This window comes from Jaculus jaculus, chromosome X, assembly GCF_020740685.1.
Source record: "Jaculus jaculus isolate mJacJac1 chromosome X, mJacJac1.mat.Y.cur, whole genome shotgun sequence".
Classification (NCBI taxonomy): domain Eukaryota; kingdom Metazoa; phylum Chordata; class Mammalia; order Rodentia; family Dipodidae; genus Jaculus; species Jaculus jaculus.
The window spans coordinates 67,265,341-67,288,748 of record NC_059125.1 but is presented as its reverse complement, the minus strand read 5'-3'; the positions used below and the strand labels follow the sequence as shown (position 1 = coordinate 67,288,748).

Here is a 23,408-nt window from a genome sequence, read left to right as displayed (position 1 = left end):
CTTGTTTTTTGCTTCTGATTCTGATTCTTTCTCTTTTATGACCTTGAACAGACATTTAAGCATGCTAAGCATGTATAAAATTAAATAAATGATAGCTTTTCTTGAAACTGTCATATTTTCCTACTCTTCAGATATCATTATTTAATCATCCTTTCTCTATTCTTTAACTCTCAGCTTTTATTTTTTCTTCTGAAATTTCATTCTCTTGCAGCCTGATTTCTATCTTTTTTTAGCCTGTCTCCTATTTCTCTTGGCATCATTTTATTCTATGTAACATTTAACTGTTTATTTTTTTTTTGCATCATCTTTGAATGAAGAGAAAGTGAGCCTGATTTGCCATCCATACAAAGGATACAGGGTCCTAATTTATTATTTGTCAGAGGAATATAAAATATTGAATATAATGAAAATTAAAGATACTAGATAACTTGGAAAATATCTACTTCACTTTAATGTGCTAACAAAAATCTTTATTAAAATAAATGTTATAAATGTTATAACTTTTTTTGAGATAGAGTCTTTCTGTAGTCCAGGCTGACCTAGAACTTACTCTAGTCCCAGGCTGGGCTTAAACTCACAGAGATTCTCCTACCTCTGCCTCCTGAGTTCTGGGATTAAAGGTGTGTGCCACTGAACCCAGCAATTTTTGTAACTCTTATTGACAATTTTTATGGATGTACATCATGTATTTTGATCATAATTCCCTCCCATCACTCTTTCTTGTCCCCATTCTTTAGTACCTCTGCCACTGAATCCCCATCCCTCTAACAAGTCCCTCTTCTATTTTGATGTATTTCTCTTTTTTGCTTTTCTTCATCAATCATGACAATATGTTAATGGGCCCAATACTGTTCAGCTAATGACACTTGTTGTGAGGTCATGAATACAATGGCTACCTCATGTCCTGAATAACAGTGTTCCAAAACACTCCTCCTCATCCTATGGCTCTTGCATTGTTTTCATTACCTCTTCTACAATATTTCCTTAGCCTAGATGTATGTGATGAGACGTCTCATTTAATGCTGAGCGTTTAACTGTCACATCTTCTTAGCACTTTGATGAGTTTTGAGTCCCCCCAGTAGTCATTGCCATCTACAAAAAGTAGCTTCTCTGATCAAAAGTGAGAATAGAACTACTATATGACTATAATTATTTAGAGAGTATTTTGATGTGCACAACATATCCATTTATCCAAACAACAGCAATAGTTTACCCCTAGTGCCTGTGACCTTCCCTCCTATAGACTAGGTTTTTGACTAGATTTTCAATACCACACATGAATTCTGTCCTATGAAGCATGCCTCAAATCCAGAGAATTGGTTACCCTCATCATAGTCATGCCACTCTTGACTCTGATAAACTCAACTTGCCTGGCTGGCTGGTTGGTTGTATAGTTTGCAGGGTCCACTGCTGTTTAAGACTATTGATGACTTTTCTCCCCTAGCAGGCTACATAGCACTTTCCAACACTATGGAAGTGAGCCAGCAGGGAGTAGGCTTCCAGCTCAGATACAGCTTGATTTCTCAGTATCTAGAAACAAATGCATGTGGTGTCTTCAGCAATAAGGTCTAGCATTCTAGTTCTTCTGGTAAGTCAAGAACATTGGCAAAAGCCTGTATTGTTTAGAAGGCCTTGTGGGTCTCTCTGGCTAACAACAACTCACTGGTACTGGGATTTTCCTCTAACAACCTATGACTTAAATTATATTTTAATTGTCTAACAAAGAAATAGGTTTCAATATGGCTTATTAATATCTTCTTTAGTTTTGATAAACCTTCCCCCACACCACCCTTTTTTCATACTCCTTCTTTGTCCCCTTCCCAGTATTCTGTCCCTCTACATAGATAGATAGATAGATAGATAGATAGATAGATAGATAGATAGATAGATATGTAGATATGCATATATATGTAGAAGGACAGAATATATATACACATATGTGTGTGTATCTTTTATCCCTTATCCTAAAGCCCTCCCCCATCCTTTTCCACTCAGGATCCCTTTCTAGCTTCTTGGGCTCTACTTCTGACTCTTACTTGAATTTACATACAACACTAAATATTCAATAGTAAGAGCCACAAACAACAGAGAACCTGTGGCATTTGCCTTTCTGTGCCTGGGTTACCTCATTTAATATAATATATTCCAGGTCCGTCCGTTTTCTGATATTAGGAATAGAACAGCAACATGAATAAGCAGTATGTCTATAGTAAAGTGTATATGTCAAAATTGTGTACCTGGGTCATATGATAGATCTAATTTTAACTATTTGAGAAACATCCACACTAATTTTCATAAGGGTTGAACCAGTTTATAGTCCCAGTAGTGAGTGAGAGTTCCTGTTCCTGACACACTCTCCAGCATTTGTTGTCTGATTTTTTTTATAATGACATATGACATTCCAACAGGAGGAAGGTAGAATCTCAGTCATGTTAATTTGCATTTCCTTGATGGCTAGAGATGTTGAGAATTTATAGATATAATATATATATATATATAATATATATATGTGTGTGAATTTATATATATATATATATACTTATATATATGTGTGTGTGTGAATTTATATATATATATTTATATATGTGTGTGAATTTATATATATATATATATGAGGCTGGAGAGATTGCTTAGTGGTTAAGGTGCTTGCCTGCAAAGCCAAAAGCCCAGGTTTGATTCCCCAGGACCCACATAAGCCAGATGCACAAGGTGGCACACACATCTGGAGTACATTTGTAGTGGCTGGAGGCCCTGGTGCACCAATTTTCCCTCTCTCCCTTTCTGCCTTTTTCTCTCTCAAATAAATAAATAAAAATAAAATTCTTTGTAAAGAAATAAATAAAAATTGACCATCTGTATCCCTTTTGCAAACTGTTTAGTTCTGTGGTTCATTATTTTATTTGATCAGGTTGGTTTTTATTGCTTAGTTTTTTTAACCCTTCATATCTTCTAGATACTAGTAATCTGTCAAATATATAGCTGGCAAAGATTGTCACCCATTCTGTTGGGTCTCGACTCAGTTGACCGTTTCCTTGGCTATACAATAGCTTTGTAGTTTCATGAAGTCCCATATGTTGATTGCCTTATTTCCTGAACTAACAGGATCCTGTTCAGAAAGTCTTTTCCTATGCCTATATATTTTGAAGTGTTTTTTTTTCTGCTTATTCTGACCATTTCAGAGTTCCAGGTCTTATTCTGAGGTTATGGATCAATTTGGAATGGATTTTTATTCATAGTGAGAGATAAGGGTTTAAATTCATTCATCTATATGTAGATACCCAGTTTTCCCAATCCCGTTTGTTGGAAATGCTGGTGGTTCTTCAATGTGTGTTTTGGGCATCTTAGTAAAAATATTAGATGGATGTAGTTATATGGATACAAGTATTCGAGTCCATTGATTTCCATGTCTGTCTTGTAACAGACCATGCTGCTTTTATTACTGTGGTTCTATAGTATAACTTGAAATCAGATATATTGATACTTTCAGCAGTATTCTTTTGGGTGAGGATAGTTTTGACGATCTGGGGTCTTCTGTGCTTCCATATGAATTTTACAGTTGTTTTTCTCTTTCTGTGAAGAATGGTACTAAAATTTGATTGAGATTTCATTAAACTTATAGGTTGCTTTTAGGGATATGGTGGTTTTCATGATATTAATTCTTCTATCCCATGAGCATGGAAAACTTTCCATTTTTTGCTGTCTTCCATGATTTCTTTCTTCTCTGCTACAGTTTTGGTTTCTTTGAGAAAGTGCCTCACTCTGGCCAGACTGAACTAGAACTCACTCAGATCTCCAGACTAGTCTTGAACTCATAGTGATTGTTCTATATTCCTATATTGGTCTATACTTTTAGTTTTTGCTATTATCTTTTGTTTTGCTATTACTGTAATGCCAACTTCATAAATGGAGTTTAGGAGCATTCCCTCCTTTTCTATTTCATGGAATAATTTGAGAAACAGCCAATTTAGCTCTTCTGTAAAAAGTCTGATATAATTCTGCTGAACCCATCTGGACCTAGACTTTTTTTTTTTAATTGGGGGATTTTAATTACTGCTACAGTCTCTTTGCCCACTATAGGTCTGTTTAAATTATTTAAGTCATCTTGGTTTAACTTTGGTAGGTTATATGTGTTAAGAAGTTCATCAATTTCTTCTAAATTTTCTAATTTGGATTTTAAAGTTGGTGAATTATGTTTTTGACATGATTCTTTCCATTTCATTTGCATTTCTTGTAGTATCTCATTTTCATATCTAATACTATTGATTAAGGTTTTCTCTCTCTTTTGGTTAATTTGGCTAAATGTTTGCCAATTTTGTTTATCTTTTAAAGAACAGCTTTTTCTTTTTTGTTTATTTTTATTTATATATTTGAGAGTGACAGGCAGAGAGAGAAAGAGGCAGAGAGAGAGAGAGAGGAGAGTGGGCGTGCCAGAGCTTCTAGCCACTGCAAACGAACTCCAGATGCGTGCGCCCCCTTGTGCATCTGGCTAACGTGTGTCCTGAGGAATCGAGCCTTGAACCGGTGTCCTTAGGCTTCACAGGCAAGCGCTTAACAGCTAAGCCATCTCTCCAGCCTCAGCTCTTTCTTTTATCAATCCTTTTAATTGTTTTGTTTCTATTTCATTGATTTCTGCCCTGGTCTTGATTCTTTTTTTTTTTTTTTTCTGTTTGGTACCTCTGTATTTGCTTTGTTCTTATTTCTTTAAGGCTTTTGGGTGTAACGTTAATTTATTTGTTTCATATTTCTCTGTAGTTACAATATGGGGATTTAATACTATAAACTTCCCTCTTATGACTATCTTAATTGTGAACCATATGTTTTGGTATGTCATGTTTTGTTTTTATTTTTATTTAGTTCTAGGAATTTTTCTTTCTTGATTTCTTTGACCTACCCATTGCAATAGTGTATTGTTCAATCCCACACATTTGTGTATTTTCTATAGTTATCTTGTTGATTTCTAGCTTCATTGCATTGTGGTAATATATAATAAAAAGAAGTATTTCAGTAATGCTAAATTTTTTGGAGACTTGCTTTGTGTCATAATCTATCATGTATTTTTCTTAGAAAAATTAATTGGGGAAGCTAGAGAGATGGCTTAACAGTAAAGGCACTTGCCTGAAAAGCCAGATGATCCAGGTTTGATTCCCCAGAACCCACATAAGCCAGATGCACAAGGTGGCACATGCATCTGGAGTTCATTTGCAATGGCTGGAGGCCCTGGTGCAACAATTCTCTTTCTCCTTTTTGCTTAAATAATTATATTAAGTAAAGAAAAAGGAAAAAGAAAATTCAATGGGCTGCTAAGAAGAATGTGTATTCTGTACTGCTTGGAATTGTTCCCTTGATCATCATGAAGTGATCTTCTTTATTCTAATTAATGTTTGTTTAAAATCTTTTTGGTCAGATATTAGAACTTTTTTCCTAGTTCCATTTGCTTGGAATATCTTTTTCCATTTTTTACAGCTTAGGGTAGTATCTCTCTTTGACAGGTAAGTTTCTTGAAGGCTATAAAAGGGTGAATCCTGTTTACTGGTCCAGCCTGTTAGTTTATGTCTTTTCATTTGAGATTTGAGATCATTAATATTCAGTAATTACTGAAAAATGTGAGTTAATCCCTGTCATGTTGATGATTTTGAGAGTCTGATATTTTTGGTCATTTTATTACCAAATAATTTTAGAAGTGGTTGTTTTATCCTACTGTATCTTCTTAAATTTTATTCTTCTTTTTACTGTGAAGTAGTCCACTCAGATACGTCTGTAGGGCTGGCTTACTGCTCATAAATTCCTTTAGTCTCTTTTTATCATGGAAAATTTTTCTTTCTCCTGTTATGAGAGATAATTTTGCTAGGTACAGTAGTTTGGGTTGTGAGCTGTAGTCTTTGAATGCCTGAAATACATTGGCTTTTGGCATTTCCATTGGAAAATCAGGTGTTTCATGGGGCTGCCTTTATATGAGATAAGACGTTTCTCTGCTGCATCTTTCAGTATCATTTATTTTGTGTTTTTAGTGTTTCAATTATAACATGACATGTAGAATTTCGTTCCTGGTCTTGTCTATTCGGTATGCCTCTTGTACCTAGATATGCATCTCCCTAAATTTGGGATATTTTCTCATACAATTTTATTTAAAATACTTTGTATGTCATTAGCCTGAATTTCTTCACTTTGTACACTTATAATGCAAACATTTGGTCTTTTCAAGGTGTTGCACATTTCTCATGTTCCATTCACATGGGACTTTTTTAAACTTCTTATTAGTTTTGACTAGATGATCCTCTTTCTTGTCTTGAAGGTCTGGTATTCTGTCTTCCACATGAATTGATTCTATTGGTGAAGATTTCCATGACGGAGCACTTTGTTTGACTAGTTGTCACTTGATGCTTGATTTAGTGTTCTTTTCATCATACCTCCCCAAACTGAAGCTGATGTTATTTGTATTTTGTTTCTGTGGCTACCATGTTTGGTAGTTTTTAAAAGTTAGAAGTGCATGCTGAGCATGGTGGCTCACACATGAAATCCTAGCACTCAGGAGACTGGAGCATATCAATTGCTGTAAACTGAGTCATCCTTGGCAACACAGTGAGATCCAGACAAGGCTGGGACACAGTGATACCCTATCTCACAAACATAATAAATAAATAAATTATAAAAGGAAGATACTTGAATATCACAAGGTTGTTAAAACAGTATTTACATACCAATGTTGTATATTATTATAACCCCACTAGAAAGCCCCTATACCTATATATGTCTTGTCATATTCCTGAAGTCTAGTATTTATATAAAAATAAATAAAAGGACTTCTGGTTAAGATGGCAGCATAGGTACCACGCCAAAGCAGCCTGGGGGGGGGGGAAACAAACAGCAAAATGCACACTTTTAATAAAAAGTGAGGTGCATAGGAAATTGAAACAGCAGCGGAGAAGTAGGAGAGATCCAGAGCATCCAGAACCTACTCAGGCCAGCAGAAGCAGCTCTGGCAGGTCCGGGGACTGTGTCAGTGCGGCAGCCAGCCAGCCACTAGGCTCAGCTTGAGCCACAGGAAAAGCCAGGTGAGGGGAGATTCCACTCACACCAGAGCTCTCCGCAAACTCAAGAAATGTGAAGGGAAAACGGCAGTGAACAACGGAGGAGCAGATCACAAGGTAGAAGAACACGTGGAACAGAGACAGAACTAGAGCAGCATCGGCAGCCTCCCATCCTCCACCACCAGTGTCCAATTCCAGTGAACAGAGCAGTGGTCCAGGGACCCGACCACACCTACTTGAACCGACAGCAGGACTCAAGCAAGAGCAGAGGTAACTGGGATTACATCAGGAAAGGGTGTCATCTGGTCATAAGCTGACTTGGAACCCTCACAGATCAGAAATCTGAACTTCCTTGTTGTCAAGATAAAGGGAGTGGGTGAGGCTCCACATAGCCTAAGGGACAGACAGAGGATCTGGCTGTGATAATACCTACTCTTGGATAAATACTCTGAGCTGTTTTTCATTGAAAGTGTACATTGTTTAGTTAAATTTTAGAAACTATCTGTATTTGGTTACACTCAGCCTACTTGAATATTCTCATGGCAGACAAACCCAAAACCTAGGGTCACTTTTGTAGATACTCTGAGAGTCTTGAGAGCCACACCTAGTGCCTTAAGCTCCTACCCTGAAATTATATAACATCAGATAGATTAATACATCGAATAATACCCAGCTACCTAGAAAATCCAATCATTAAATAATCTACGATGCAAAAATATATACATTACAACACAAGAAACACCAAAAATCAAGACAATAGAAATCCACCAAAAAGTACTAATGCATCAGAAATGGCCTCCAGTAAGAACGAGATAGAGAAAATGCCTGAGAAAGATTTCAGAAGAATGATTATAAATATGTTCAAAGAAGTCAAAGAAGAAATCAAAGGAATGAAAGAGGAAATCAAAGGAATCAAAGAAAATACAGGACACCAATTTAATGAAATAAAGAGGTTAATAATAGACCTAAATAAGGAAATAGAAATAATAAAGAAAAACCAGACAGAATTACTATCAATGAAGAACACAGTTAATGAAATAAAAAAAAAAAAACTCTGTAGAAAATCTCACCAGTGGAATCCATGAAGGAGAGGACAGAATATCTAAGCTAGAAGACCAGGTGGCAGATCTAATACAGTCCAACAAAGAGAAAGACAAAGTTATAGAAAAGTATCAGTGGGAATTTCAAGATACTTGGGACACTATGAAAAGTTCAAACATAAGAATTCAGGGCATAGTAGAAGAAGAATCTCACTCCAAAGGTATAGTAGGCATCTTCAACAAAATCATAGAAGAAAACTTCCTCCAAATTGTGAAAGAGGTGCCAGTGCAGATACAGGAAGCCTTTAGAACACCAGCCAGACAAAAACTGGAAAGAACCTCTCCTTGCCATATTATAATCCAACTACCAAACACAGAGACCAAAGAAAAAAATATTGAAAGCTGTCAGAGAGAAAAAATCAAGTTACCTACAAAGGCAAGCCTATCAGATTTACAGCAGATTACTCAACACAAACTTTAAAAGCCAGAAGGGTTTGGAGTGATGTATTCCAACTCCTGAAAGATAACAACTGTCAACCAAGGTTACTTTATCCTGCGAAGCTATCCATTCAAATAGACGGAGAAATAAGGACATTCCATGACAAAAGCAGGCTAAAGGACTACTTGAAGACAAAACCAGCTCTACAGAAAAAAAATTGAAAGAATCCTCCATGCTGAAGAAAAAGAAAAGCACACATATAAGGAACCTAGAAAAAAACAAGCAATACTCAAATACTAATTAACACAAGAGAGCAAAGGTAAAACTGGAAGAACTACAAAAAAAAGGCAAACCTAAATACACACCTTTCAATAATATCTCTTAATATCAATGGCCTCAATGCCCCAACCAAAAGACATAGGTTTGAAGACTGGGTTAAAAAGCAGGATCCTTCAATTTGTTGCCCCCAAGAAACCCACCTTTCTACAAAGGATGGACACTATCTTAGGGGGAAAGGTTGGAAAATGAGGTTTCAAACAAATGGACCTAGAAAACAAGCAGGGGTTGCTATCCTAATATCTCACAAGGTAGACTTCACTCCAACATTAGTTAAGAAAGATAAGGAAGGCCACTTTATATTGATTAAAGGCACCCTCCAACAGGAGGACATTAGAATCCTAAACATATATGCGTCTAATATGGGGGCCCCCAAATTCATGAAAAAAATGCTATTAGAACGAAGGTGACAGATAACACCAAACACAGTGGTAGTGGGTGACTTCAACACCCCACTCTCCTCAATTGACAGGTCATCCTGGGAAAAAAAATAAGCAAAGAGGCACCTGGACTAAATGAGGTCATAGAAGGAATGGACCTAACAGATATATACAGGACATTTCATCCAAATGCTGCAGAATATACATTCTTTTCAGCAACACATGGAACATTCTCTAAAATAGACCATATGTTATGACACAAAACAAATACAGGAAAATTGAAATAATTCCTTGCATTCTATCTGACCGCAATGGAATCAAAGTATAAATCAATAGCAAGAAAGGTTATAGAGCATACACAAAATCGTGGAAATTAAACGACACACTACTAAATGATTAATGGGTCAATAAAGAAATCAAGAAGGTAATAAAAAAATTTATAGAGTCAAGTAATAATGAGAACACAACATACCAAAATTTCAGGGACAAGTCCTAAGAGGTAAATTTATAGCTTTAAGCACCTATATTAAGAAATTAGAAGGTTGCAAGTAAACGACTTAATGCTTCACCTTAAAGCCTTCGAACAGAAGAACAAGGCAAACCAAAAATCAGTAGACAAGAAAAAAATAAGAAAGATTAGGGCAGAAATTAATGAAATAGAAAACAAAGAAAAAAAAAACAATCCAAAGAATCAATGAAACAAAGAGTTGGTTCTTTGAAAGGATAAACAAGATTGATAAACCCTCAGCAAATCTGACATAGGAAAGAGAGAAGAGACACAAATTAATAAATTTAGAGATAAAAAAGGTAACATCACAACAGATGCCAGAGAAATTCAAAAAATCATAGGGTCATATTATAAACGTATATTCTCCACAAAGTATGAAAATCTGAAAGAAATGGATGATTTCCTTGAGTTATATCACCTACCTAAATTAAATCTAGATGAGATTAATCACTTAAATAGACCTATAACAAGCATGGAGATCTAGGAAGTTATTCAGAAATCTCCAAACTAAAAAACGTTCAGGCCCAGATGGATTCATTGCTGAATTTTACCAGACCTTCAGGGAAGAACTAACACCATTGTTTCTTAAGCTTTTCCATAAAATAGAAAAACAAGGAATCCTACCAAACTCCTTCTATGAAGTCAGCATCACCCTGATACCAAAGCCAGGCAAATGTAGAACAAAAAAAGAAAATTGTAGGTCAATTTCCCTCATGAACATAGATGCAAAATTTCTCAATAAAATATTGGCAAACAGAATACGAGAATATATCAGAAAGATCATTCCCCCTGACCAAGTAGGCTTTATCCCAGATATGCAGGGATGGTTCAACATATGCAAATCAATAAATGTAATACATTATATAAATAGGCTGAAGGACAAAAATCACATGATCATCTCATTAGAGGCAGAGAAAGCATTTGACAAAATGTAACATCCCTTTATAATAAAAGTCCTACAGAGACTGGGAATAGAAGGAACATTATCTCAATATAATAAAGGCTATTTATGACAAGCCTACAGCCAACATATGACTAAATGGGGAAAAACTGCAAGCTGTTCCACTAAAATCAGGAACAAGACAAGGGCGTCCACTGTCCCCACTTTTATTTAATATAGTACTGGAAGTCTTAGCCATAGCAATAAAGCAAGAGACACACATAAAAGGGAAACAAATTGGAAAGGAAGAGATCAAGTTATCATTATTTGCAGATGACATGATTCTATATATAAAGGACCCTAAAGACTCTACCAGCAAATTGTTAGAGCTGATAAACACCTACATCCATGTAGCAGGATACAAAATAAATACACAGAAATCAGTAGCTTTCATATATGCTAACAATAAACACACAGAGGATGAAATCATGGAATCAGTCCCATTCACAATTGCATCAAAGAAAATAAAGTACCTTGGAATAAACCTAACCAAGGAAGTAAAAGATCTCTACAATGAAAACTATAAAGCACTCAAGTGAGAAATTGCAGAAGATGCTAGAAAATGGAAAAACATCCCTTGTTCCTGGATCAGAAGAATCAATATTGTGAAAATTGCAATCTTACCAAAAGCAACCTACACATTTAACGCAATCCCCATCAAAATTCCAATGGCATTCTTTACGGAAATAGAAAAACAATCCAAAAATTCATTTGGAATCACAAAAAACCTTGAATATCTAAAACAATACTGAGCAACAAAAATAAGGCGGAAGATATCATCATACCTGATTTTAACCTATACTACAGAGCCATAGTAACAAAAACAGCATGGTACTGGCACAAAAGCAGACATGTAGATCAATGGAACAGAATAGAGGACCTAGATATATGTCCAGGTAGCTATAGCTACCTGATATTCAATAAAAATGCCAATAATTGGAGAAAAGACATCCTCTTTAGCAAATGGTGTTGGGAAACTGGATATGTATCTGAAGAAGAATGAAAATAGATTCTTCTCTCTCTCCATGCACAAGAATGAAGTCCAAATGTACTAAAGACCTTAACATCAGAAATGAAACTCTGAAATTGCAGCTCAATTCATAATAGCTGGGAAAGGGAACCAGCCTAGATGTCCCTCAACTGATGAGTGGATAATGAAGATATGGCACATTTATACAATGGAGTTCTACTCAGTGGCAAAGAAAAATGAAGTTATGAAACTTGAAGAAAAATGGATGGATTTGGAAAGGATGGTAATAAGTGATGTAACCCAGACCCAGAAAGCCAAGTGCCACATGTTCTCTCTCATATGTGGATCCTAGCTATAGATGATTGGGCTTCTGTGTGAGAAGGAACAAATTCAGTAGAAGAGGCCAGTAAGGTAAAAAGGAGATATAAAGTGAAGATAAATGAAGAGAAGAGGGTACTTAATAGGTTGGCATAGTATATATGTAAGTAGAAGAATACATTAGTAGGGGTGCAAAGGCCTAAGTGAGGTCAGGGGAAGAGATTGAGTAAAGCAAAGGTGGAGGGAGAACTAATCAAAATCTAAGAGGATACAAATAAATCATATGAATCCTCCGGTTTTGGACAATGCAACATCCAGGAGCCATAGATCATTGCTAGAAAATTTTCAGTGCCAGGGATGGGATACCTTCCAGTGAGTTGTTGGCCAGGGAAGTCCCTGATGCCCCCAAAACATTATAGGCCATTGCCGAGGCCCTTGGTTTCCCACCAGGAGTAGATGGTAAGACCCTATGGCTGAAGACTCCACATACTTGGGCTGCAAGGCCACTGAGAAATCCTGCTGGCACTAAGCTGATAACCTCCTCCATGTAGACCAGTTGACAGAAAGTTGAAAGAAGCCATTTTGCATGCAGTTCAATGGCAGAAAGAAATACCACCAGTGAAGATACTCAACAGTGGACACTGCAAGCCTTATAATTGACCAGCCAGGCCAAATGAACCAACAGGTCCAATAGTGGCATGTCTGTCATTGTGGAAACCAACTGCCCTCCAGTTGGACTGGAGGCCTGCTCCATGGGAGGGAATACATCCCTGATACTGAAAACAGGGTTAGTCATGAGCCCTAGGGGTGTAACATCTGCTGATGTCTGGATAAATGTATATACTATGCTTATCAGTAAGCACTTCTCTTAATATTTATATCCTTATATTAATGCTACTCTCACTTTGGATACAGAATCTTCTCTTTTCAGATGGCAGTGTCCTTGGGACAACTCAGAAGGTATCATGGTGCTGGAAAGAAATAACTAGAGTACCGAGTAACATCTTGATCACACCTTCCAAGGCCCAGGGTCTAATGCAGAAGAGGTGATGGAAAGAATGTAAGAACCAAAAGAAGGGTAGGACTTCTTACAATGTGCTCCCTCCAGATGTATGGCCTAGAGATATCACCAGTGAAAGTACTCAACATGGCATCAAAATAAAAGAGAGACTGATTGAGGTGGGGTGGGGATATGATGGAGAATGGAATTTCAAAGTTGAACTTGGGGGGAGGAGTGGTGTTACCATGGGCTATTTTTATAATCATGGAAAATGTTAATAAAAATTGAGAAAAAATAAGCAAAAAGCCTCTTTTCCTTGAGACAAGCTTTCTGCAAATATAATTTTCTTTTTTGAAAAATCCTACTTTAAAAAAATATTATAGCATTTTAGAAGTATAAGGATGATTCATCATATAACTTGTATTCATTGCTACTATGTCTAGAAAAGAATAATATTGAAATTTTTCTTCCTTTCAAAAATACCAAGGCCATTTTGATATATTTGCTTTCTTCCTCTTGACATATTCAGCTCTCATAGAATTGTCTGTGATCCTCTTTTATTCAGTTTGCCCAGTAATGGTCTTTGGGTTTTTTGAGCTTCTAAGCTTGTTATTCAAGTATATTATTTCTGATTCTCCCATATAGTTGAGTAATTACTATTATCATTCATCCTAATAATATCTACTGTGTGTTAAACACTGTATATGTGCAGTTGACACTGGAATGTCTGTGGATATGGCTGTTGATTATGTACTTGTTACTTTTCTTGAGGCTATGACAAAATACTTGAGAAATGGAAGCTTAAAGGAAAACATTTATTTTGACTCACAGCTTGAGGATACAGTCAATTATGGTGAGGAAGGTGAGAGCCAGAGTTGAAGCAGCTGGTCATTGTGTCTACAGTCAAGAAATAGAAAATGATAAGTGCTGGTGATCTACTTGCTTTCTCCTTATTCTGTCTAGGATCTAGCCCATGGAATGGTACCATCCATACTTGGTTAACTGTCTCTGGAGACAACCATATAGACACTCCGAAGTTTTCCTCCTTTGTGACATCAAAACCACAGAGTATGTTGAGGGAGTATCTGGAAAAAATAATTTGTATTTGTAGTACACTAGAAAGAACAATGAACTTTATATCTGAAAACCTTATGCTCCAGCATGTCATGTGACTCAGCTTCTGTCCTCTGTTAAGTGAGGTCAATGAATTCAACAAGTCTCTCATTGTTTTTGTAATAATGTTACCTAAAATTCTTTGTTGCATGCATTAAGTGTTTAAGCTGAAATTTGTAATTGTGGGCTGATAATTCCTCTTAGGATATTGTAAATAAAGATACACAATGTAAGTGTAATTTTGTAAATTTTCTTGGATTTTTTTAGTTTAAATTTCTTCTGCACGCAGGAATGACAGAGCCTCATGCCTCACAGTTGTCAACTGATTAAAGCACACAATTACCTTTGCCTTCACCTGGGTTCAAGATATTGCCCTACAATTTTCCTTACATTTCTACTTTCTTTTTATTAATTTTTAAAATATAGAGAGTCTCTGTAAGCTTTTCTATAATGTATTCCAAACTTATCTATAAAAACAAAAGGTAGTCCTTTCAATTTACTACTTTCTTTTTATTAATCCCTCATAGAAATAATGGCCAGGTGTGATAGGGAATATTATGATGTTTTGTCAGATAGGCCTTTAATCAAACTCAGGATTCTCTTGCCATAGCCATCTGAATGCTGGAATTAGAGATGTACCACCACACCCAACTTATACTTGGACTTTTTAAAAAAAAGAAGTGTGGTAATTTGTTTGTTCTGCCATAGAATATCTGAGACAGGAAAACTTATACAGAATAGAAATTTATTTCTAACAGTTTCAGAGCTCGAAAACTCCAAGATCAAGGTTCTGGGATCTATGAAGTCCTTTGTACTGTGTACTCATATTGGCATAAGAGTAGATAAAACAAACCTATCTCTGGAGGCCATTTTTGTGGTGTTATTAAATCATTCATGAAACTGAAGCCATTTTTTAATTTAAATTGAGACCTTTATTGTTTGAAATTATTGCATATTCGTCATATTCTCATTGGCAGTTATACTCTTATATTCCTTTCCCCCTGCTCCTATTCCACTGAGGGCCCTCATCAGTGGAGTTATTAGTATTAACTGTGGGGTCATGATTGCACCAGTCACCCTGGTGGGGGCAATGCCTCAGAATAAACCATGCCACCTTGGGGCTCTTACAGTCTTTATACCCCCTCTTTCATAATGTCCCCTGATCCTTGGAAGGGGTGTTATAAGTCTCCTTTAATGTTGAGCTTTCAGCAGCCTGTGTTTATCTGCTTTGATGAGTTTGTTTTTTTTTAAAAGACAAGCTTAACAGACAGGCCTTTTTTATACAAGAGAGCAAGAGTGAGGGAGAGAGAGAATTGGCACGCCTGTCTCCAGCCACTGTAATTGAACTCCAGATGTGTGTGCCACCTCATGTGCATGTGCGACCTTGTGTGCTTCTGTCACCTTGTGAATCTGGCTTACATGAGATCTGGAAAGTCAAACATGGGTCCTTAGGCTTCGCAGGCAAGTGCCTTAACCGCTAAGTCATCTCTGCAGTGCTTTGATGAGTTTTGAGTCTCCTAAGTGTCTACTGCCATCTTCCTAGTGGAGATTCTCAGGCTAGCAGTGAGAGCAGCACTTATATGTAATCAGCCATTCCCTCTTAAATGTTTTCTGGCCTCTGTAACATGTGATAGAGATGAATCATCCCTTGTTAGCCATTTAGCATTATTTCCTTTTCATACTGATGAGTCTTGGGTCTCCAGAGTATTCATTGCTCTCTTTAAAAAAAGGAGATTCTCAAATGGGAAAGTGTGGGGGTGGGAAGGGAGGTAATTACCATGGGATATATTTTATAATCATGGAAAATGTTAATAAAAATTTAAAAATTAAAAAATAAATAAATAAAAAGGAGATTCTCTAACCAACAGTTAGAGTGACAGGGGTCAAGGTGGATAAACGTAGACATTTAGAAGACTTTTTTGATGGGCACACCTCTGCTTTTAGTCAAAGAACAGAGGAAGCTTCCCTCTAGGGTCTATGACCTTCCAAGCCATTAGCTTCTGACTTGGTTCTTAGTACCAGGCATGAATTCCTCTGATAGAGCCTCATGTCTAATCAGAGAACAGTGGATTACCTCTGTTCTGCTATTACACAGGTGTGTACATCTTGCCTGGATAATTGCTTTTTCAGCTGGCAGGATCCACTACTTCTTCACAGTATTGATGAGCATTATCCCCCAGTAGCTTACATAGCACTTTTCGGTACTATAAAAGCTGAAACTGATGCTTTTATAACCAATGAACCCTCATGAACTAAAAATACCTCTCATTAGGTCTTCCTTCCCAATACAATAGATTATTGTCTAAGTTTCTGACACATGGATTTTGGAGGGCACTAAAATAGTTTTATCACAACAAGTACCAAAGACTTTGCTCCACCAAATCAACAAAATTTCCTTTTAATTGTTGGATTACCTTTTGTTTTTATAGATGAGATAAGTTTGGAATACCTTATAGAAAAGCTTACAGAGGGCTGGAGAGATGGCTTAGCGGTTAAGCACTTGCCTGTGAAGCCTAAGGACCCCGGTTCGAGGCTCGACTCCCCAGGACCCACGTTAGCTAGATGCACAAGGGGATGCAAGCATCTGGAGTTCGTTTGCAGTTCTCTCTGTCTACCTGCCTATTTCTGTATCTCTCTCTCTCTCTCTCAAATAAATAAATAAAAATAATTTTTAAAAAAAAAAGAAAAGCTTACAGAGACTCTCTATATTTTAAAAATTGAATCAACCCTAAATTATGACTTTCCCTATTTGGGGCTTTCCTTATGACAGGGAGGCAAAAGAAACACCAGGCACCTTGATCTGAAATGCAAGGATAAGCAGAGCACATAGAACCTTTCTGCTTACTAACTTCTTGTCCTAACTTTGAAGAATCACATGGTTATAGTATAGTTGCTAATATTCTGCATTGTGAAGAATGTCCTCATGTAATCTTCACTGGACTTGAATAAAACTCAGGTCATAATCATTTCTATTTTTACCATAGACTGTGACTGTCTGACTGTGACTGATGATTGGTATCTGACTGTATATCTTCAGAAGTGGAGGGGAAAAATCAATAATCAAGTGGTTGCATTTTGGTACTTTTTTAAAATTTTTTTTGTTTATTTATTTGAGAGCGACAGACACAGAGAGAAAGACAGAGGGAGAGAGAGAATGGGCACGCCAGGGCTTCCAGCCTCTGCAAACGAACTCCAGACGCGTGCGCCCCTTTGTGCATCTGGCTAACATGGGACCTGGGGAACCGAGCCTTGAACCGGGGTCCTTAGGCTTCACAGGCAGGCGTTTAACCGCTAAGCCATCTCTCCAGCCCGCATTTTGGTACTTTGAATGGTAATGACACCATACAAAATCATTGAACATTATGTGTTATAGACCCTTGGCTACCACAGCCAGCCCTTAGGGGCTGGTGGTGAGCATTCTTGCTATACTATTCTTCCTATATTTGTGAGAAAAACAGTCAGAACACATGAACAATCAGTGCCTTTGAATTTTTAGCCTAATTATAATTTTGCTGGTTATTTGATTACAAACATTTGCCTGGATTTTTTCATTTTTATGTGTGTGTGTGTGTGTGTGTGTGTGTGTGTGTGTGTGTGTGTGTGAGAGAGAGAGAGAGAGAAAGAATTAATTAATAGCTCATGAAAACACTCTTATGTCATGTAAGCACTCTTATGTCAGGTCAATCTTACCCAGGGGATAAGAAAGGACCACAATGAAGCAGCTTCCATGTGCCTTGTGCCTGAGTCACCTGGAATGATATCATGTATTTCTCTTTTCAGTTTTAAGTAAATGTGTTTTTTGTAATCTTTTATTTATTGAGAGAAAGGGGGAGGGGAGAGAGAGGGAGAATATGAATATGGGCAAACCAGGGCCTCTAGCCACTGCATTCAAACTCCAGATACATGCAAGACATTGTGCATCTGGCTTGCATGGGTACTAGAGAATTGAATCTGGGTCCTTTGGCTTCATAGGCAAGTGCCTTAACCACTAAGCAATCCCTCCAGCTCTGATTTTGAAGCCTAAAAATGAATCAACAGCTAGCCTTTAAACACTAGGCCAAGATTAGCTCATTGGTGAATTTTTTTTTTTTTGAAACAGGTATCTCACTATGATATCTATCTAGCCTGTTCTTGAAATCACAGGCTCAAATAATCCTCTTGACTTGGCTGCCTGATTACTGTAGGGACATACCACCATACCTGACTCTCACTGGCAAATCCTGACAGTTAAATAAGAAGTTATAACAATCTCTAAAATTTCTTCCAGAATTTCAAGGTATAGGAAATTTGTCCTAATTAATTATATAAAGTCATTGATAACAAAATCAAAATCTTTAAAAGAAAATAACAAATGTATCCTTCATCAAGATAAATGTAGAAATTTTCAATAAAATATTAACAAGTTGAATCAAAACAATGTTTTATATATATCATACCAAGTGGAATTTGTTAGCTCAACATTTGAAACAAAATTAGTGTCGTCCATCATATTACTAGGCCTGATTTAAAAAAAATTATTAAGTCAAGTGTGATGGCACATGCCTTTAATCCCAGTGCTCAGGAGACAGAGGTGGAAGGATTGCTGTGAGTTCAAGGCCACCCTGAGATTACATGGTGAATTCCAGGTCAGCCTATGCTAGTCAGACCCTACCTTGAAAAACCATTCATTCAGTGGATACATAATAAGTATTTGACAAAATGTAACACCCACAGCTGGAGGGATGGCTTAATGTTTAAGGCTTTTACCTACGAAGCCAAAGGACCCAGGTTCAACTACCCAGGACCCACATAAGCCAGATGCACAAGGAGGCGTATACATCTGGAGTTCCTTTGCAGTGGCTGTAGGCCCTAGTGTGCCCATTTTCTCTCTCTCACTCTCACTCTCTCTCCCACCATCTCTCCCCCTTTTTCTCTGCTAATAAATAAATAAATGCAAATAAAATAATAAAATATAAATATGGGGCAACGTTTCAAAAAAATGTAACATCCATTCACGATTTCTTTTTGAAAGAAAACCTTAGCAAGTTAGGAAAAGAGGGGAACTTCCTTGGCTTGATAAAAAACATTTGCAAAGAAAACCCCTACAGCTGGCATCATACTTTATAATAAGAAGTAGTTGTCTTTTCAGTAAATTTGGAAAGAAGAGAAAGATATCCAGATATCCACTCTTACAACTTCTATTCAACAATTTACTGAATGAAGGACCAAAACAATGATCTAAGACAAGAAAGAGAAATAAAAGATAGAAAAATTAAAAAAGAAATAAAACTATCTCTGTTCACAGATTACATGATCATCTACAAAAGTCTCAAGAAATCATCCACAAGCCCTCCTGAAACTAATGAGTGATTATAGAAAAATTACAGGATATGAGGTAAGTATATAAAAGTTACTTGATTCCTTATATACCAGCAATGAAAATTGGAACTTGAAATTAATACACAAAACTATGTATATTAGCATCCAAAAGAGGAAGTACTTTATTATAAATTAACTAAATATGCACAAGATTTACATGAGTAAAACTAAGAAGTTTTGATGATACAAATGACATAAATAAATGGATATATTCAGTGTCTACTTCATGTACATAGATACAACACCTTAATGGTGTCAGGATGTTTTTCCTAACTTGATTCAGTGTAATCCCAATTTTTAAAGTCCAAGAACATTATTTTGTAGATATCAATGAACTGATTCTAAAATTTATGGAAAGATAAAATATGTAAATTAGCTAAATAATATTGAATAGTGTTTGCAGGTTACTTAGATAGATAGATGGATCTGCAATAACATCAGAATGGTCGTGACAGCACATGCACTGGGTTTACTCTGACTTGAACTAAACCTTAAGCATCACCTTCTTTCTTTTTCTTCAGGCTGCTGCCATAGGCAGCTAGCCCAGTCTCCACTTCATTAATTTCTGTGCTGATCTTTATTATTTTTGGATACCTACTGCTTTTAGTCTTGGTTTATTTTGTTTTGCCAAGAACTTGAGGTGGATCATTAAGTCACTTATGTGACTTATGTTAATGTTTTACTTGGTCAAGTCTATTAGTGATGCTTTTCAATGTAATTTGCATTTGATTCTTTGAGTTTCAATTCCAACATCCATTTTCTTCAAAATCTCAATTTACTTGTTACATTTTTCTTTCATATTACTGCCTTTTATGTCCATGTCATTGATTTTCTAATAAATTTTGCTGATCTTTTCCTCTGTGTTGCTGACTTTCCTTCCCGGGTCTTGGATTGAATTCATTTTCTTGTTTGTATCATTTTTACTAAGGTTATTGGTGACTTTAAAGCTATGAAACATTCATCTATCAATTTATCTATTTCACTTCTTTGAATTCAGTAGTTGAGGAATTGTGATCTTTTGGAAGAGTGATATTACCTTGCTTTTCCAAAAATGTTTGTCTTTCTGTGTTGCATCTTTTTTAACTTTGGGTTGGATAACTTTTTTGTTTCATTTTAAGATGTTATTGTACAGCCTATGCTGCAGGGCTCAATCTCCAATAACATTCAATGAGGAGAAAACAAAAGCAAAGCAGTAACAACATCAAATTGCACAAGATAAAGGAATACATTTAAAGTATATTAAGGCTCACTAATACATCACAAATGAGCATAAACCAGAAAGGGGGAAAATTATGGAGACTGTGCTGTGAAGTTACAAATTATTCAGGGTAAATCAGGAGGCAGTCCATGAGTGAGCTAAAGGAAGGGAGCGGTAGAGGAAAGGGGAAAATAGAAGAAAATCAAGGCAAAATAAGTGAAATTGAAAAGATGGGAAGTACGATAAATGTCTCTGCATATCATGACCCAACATGTGACTCTAACATTCTTACCGCCCCCTCTTCCGCAAAATTTCCCTGAGCCATGTTGGGTTCATTTTTGGTCTGCTTCAGTGCTGAGGTGTTGGGGGCCTCTGAGGCTCTGGCTCTCTGATTTGGTAGGAGTTGATTTTTCTCTGTGTTGGTCTCCTTCCCCTTTATGCTGGTACCTGGTTCATCAGGAAAAGAGACATTTATCGTACCAATAACTGTGGACTAACTCCACAATGCACGACCCATTTACATCAACAAGGAGGGTCCATTGGGAAGGGGTAGATCATGGATGAACCTAAACAATGGTACCAAGCTGCCTGTATTTGCTGAAAAGAAAACTAATAAATTAAATTAAAAAAAACATAACAGGTACAGGATTATAATAAAGTAAATTATAACCATTAAAAAAAAACAAAAAAAAAAAGAAAAGATGGGAAGTGAAGAATGTTGCAGAGGGAAAGACAGAAGAGCCAAAGATCAGAAAAGAGAAAAACAGGAGAATAAAAATAAAAGCATGTTTTAGAAAAGTAAGAAAAATAATAACATAAAAAGTTAAAATATTACTCAAAGTAAAATAGAAAGAAGAGGAAGCACGTAGGTAAAAAGATACAGAAAGAAAGTAAGGAAAAGGTAAGAGATCGTTTAATAATGAAGAATTCATAAACGATAGGTGGGAGAGGTGGCTCAGCAGTTAAGGCACTTGCCTGCAAAGCCAAATGACCCAGGCTCCATTCCCCAGTACCCACAAAAGCCAGATGTACAAGGTGGCACACATGTCTGGGTGTTTGTTTGCAGTGGCTAGAGGCCCTCGTGTGCCGATTCCCTCTATTTACCTCTCTCTCTCTCTCATAAATAAATAAAATATTTTTTTAAAATTAGCTGGGCATGGTGGTGCATACCTTGAATCCCAGCACTCAGGAGACAGAAGTAGGAGTATCGCCATGAGTTAAAGGCCATCCTGAGACAACAATAGTGAATTCAGGTCAGCCTGGGCTAGAGCAAGACCCTACCTTAAAAAAATTTAAAAAGAAAAATATGTTAAACAAAATTAGTTCAGCCAAGCATGGTGGTGCACGCCTTTAATCACAGAGGCAGTGGTAGGAGAATTGCCATAAGTTCAGCCACCCCTGCCCAGACTACAGAGTAAATTCCAGGTCAACCTGGGCTAGAATGAAATCCTACCTTGAAAAAGAAAACAAAAACAAACAAACAAAAAAAATTAGGTCAGAGTTGGAGAGATGGATCAGCAGTTAAAGGTGCTTTCTTACAAAGTTTGACAGCCTGGGTTTAATTCCTCCATACCCACATAAAACCAGATGCACAAAATGGTTCATGTGTCTAGAGTTCGTTTATAGTGGCAGGAGGTCCTGATGCACCCATACAATTAATCAATCAATCTCTCTCTCCCTTTTCTCTCTCCCCTCTCTGTCTTTTTCTCTCCATCTCAAATAAAAAAAAAAGTTTAATTAGGGACTGGGAAAATGGCTTAGTTGTTAAGATATTTGCCTGTGAAGCCTAAGGACCCCAGTTTGATTCCCCAGGACCCACATAAGCCAGATGCACGAGGGGGTGCATGTGTCTGGAGCTCGTTTGCAATTAGTGAAGGCCCTGGCATGCCCATTCTCTCTCTTTCTCTCTCACTCTCTCCCCCTTGCAAATAAATAAATAAAATAAAAATATTTAATTAGATGAATTTATGAAGGGGATTAACAATAAAAATAGGGGCTGGAGAGATGGTTCAGTGATTAAAGGTGTTTGGTTGCAAAGAGGGATGATCCAGTTTCAATTCCCTGGTACCCACATAAAGCCAAAAGTAGCACATGCTTCTGGAATTCATTTGCAGGAGCAGGAGGCCCTTGTACATCCATTTATTCTCAGTATTATTCATATTCTCTCTTTCTTTTTCTCTCTCTCCTCCCTCTCTCTTAAATAAATATCTTTAAAAATAAATATAAACAAAAGCATAGTTTTAAGTATGATAAAGTAAAAGTACTGCTGAAAGTGTAATAAAATGAAATGAGATGCATAGGACAAAACATAAAGTAAAAAAACAAAGCAAATGTTGGAGTAGCATTTTTCTGGGTCATTGAAACTTGGAGACTGCCAATTATTTTGGTCTGGAGTAGTGGGGGGGACTCAGTTGAACTTATGGACTCTTGTCTTTCTTATGGTTAAGCTGGAATTGGCCTATATTGGACACATCTAATGTTTATCATTTTAGTAGTCTCCCTTTACTGTGTATGGGGGCAGGGCTGGGCTGGCCACACAGTTTTGCAGTTTGTGGGCTACACAGGTTCTTTCACCCTCCCAAGACTCACCAGATCATACCCCTTGTGTGGGAAATAGTCTATCTGGTGTGTGTGGCGGGGGGGGGGGTAGTTGATCTCCCAAGTATGTTAGGAGTGAGCAGCCATAGCACTGAGATGTGTTTATGTGTAGGACCTATCTGTACTTTCAAGACCACCTGAATATTATTCATTACCCTACTGGAGGGATGCAGCTATAAGTG

At 36.9% G+C, this 23,408-nt stretch overlaps 1 protein-coding gene across 7 annotated transcripts in view; it reads left to right on the top strand.

The window, feature by feature from the left end:
• Positions 1-23,408, top strand: part of Nexmif (neurite extension and migration factor) — a 205,677-nt gene that overhangs the window by 99,305 nt on the left and 82,964 nt on the right. For all 7 annotated transcript variants that reach the window (XM_045140120.1, XM_045140119.1, XM_045140115.1 and 4 more), the window contains exon 2: positions 19,357-19,446. The gene's annotated coding sequence lies outside the window, so the exon portion shown is untranslated. The remainder of the gene's footprint in view (positions 1-19,356; positions 19,447-23,408) is intronic.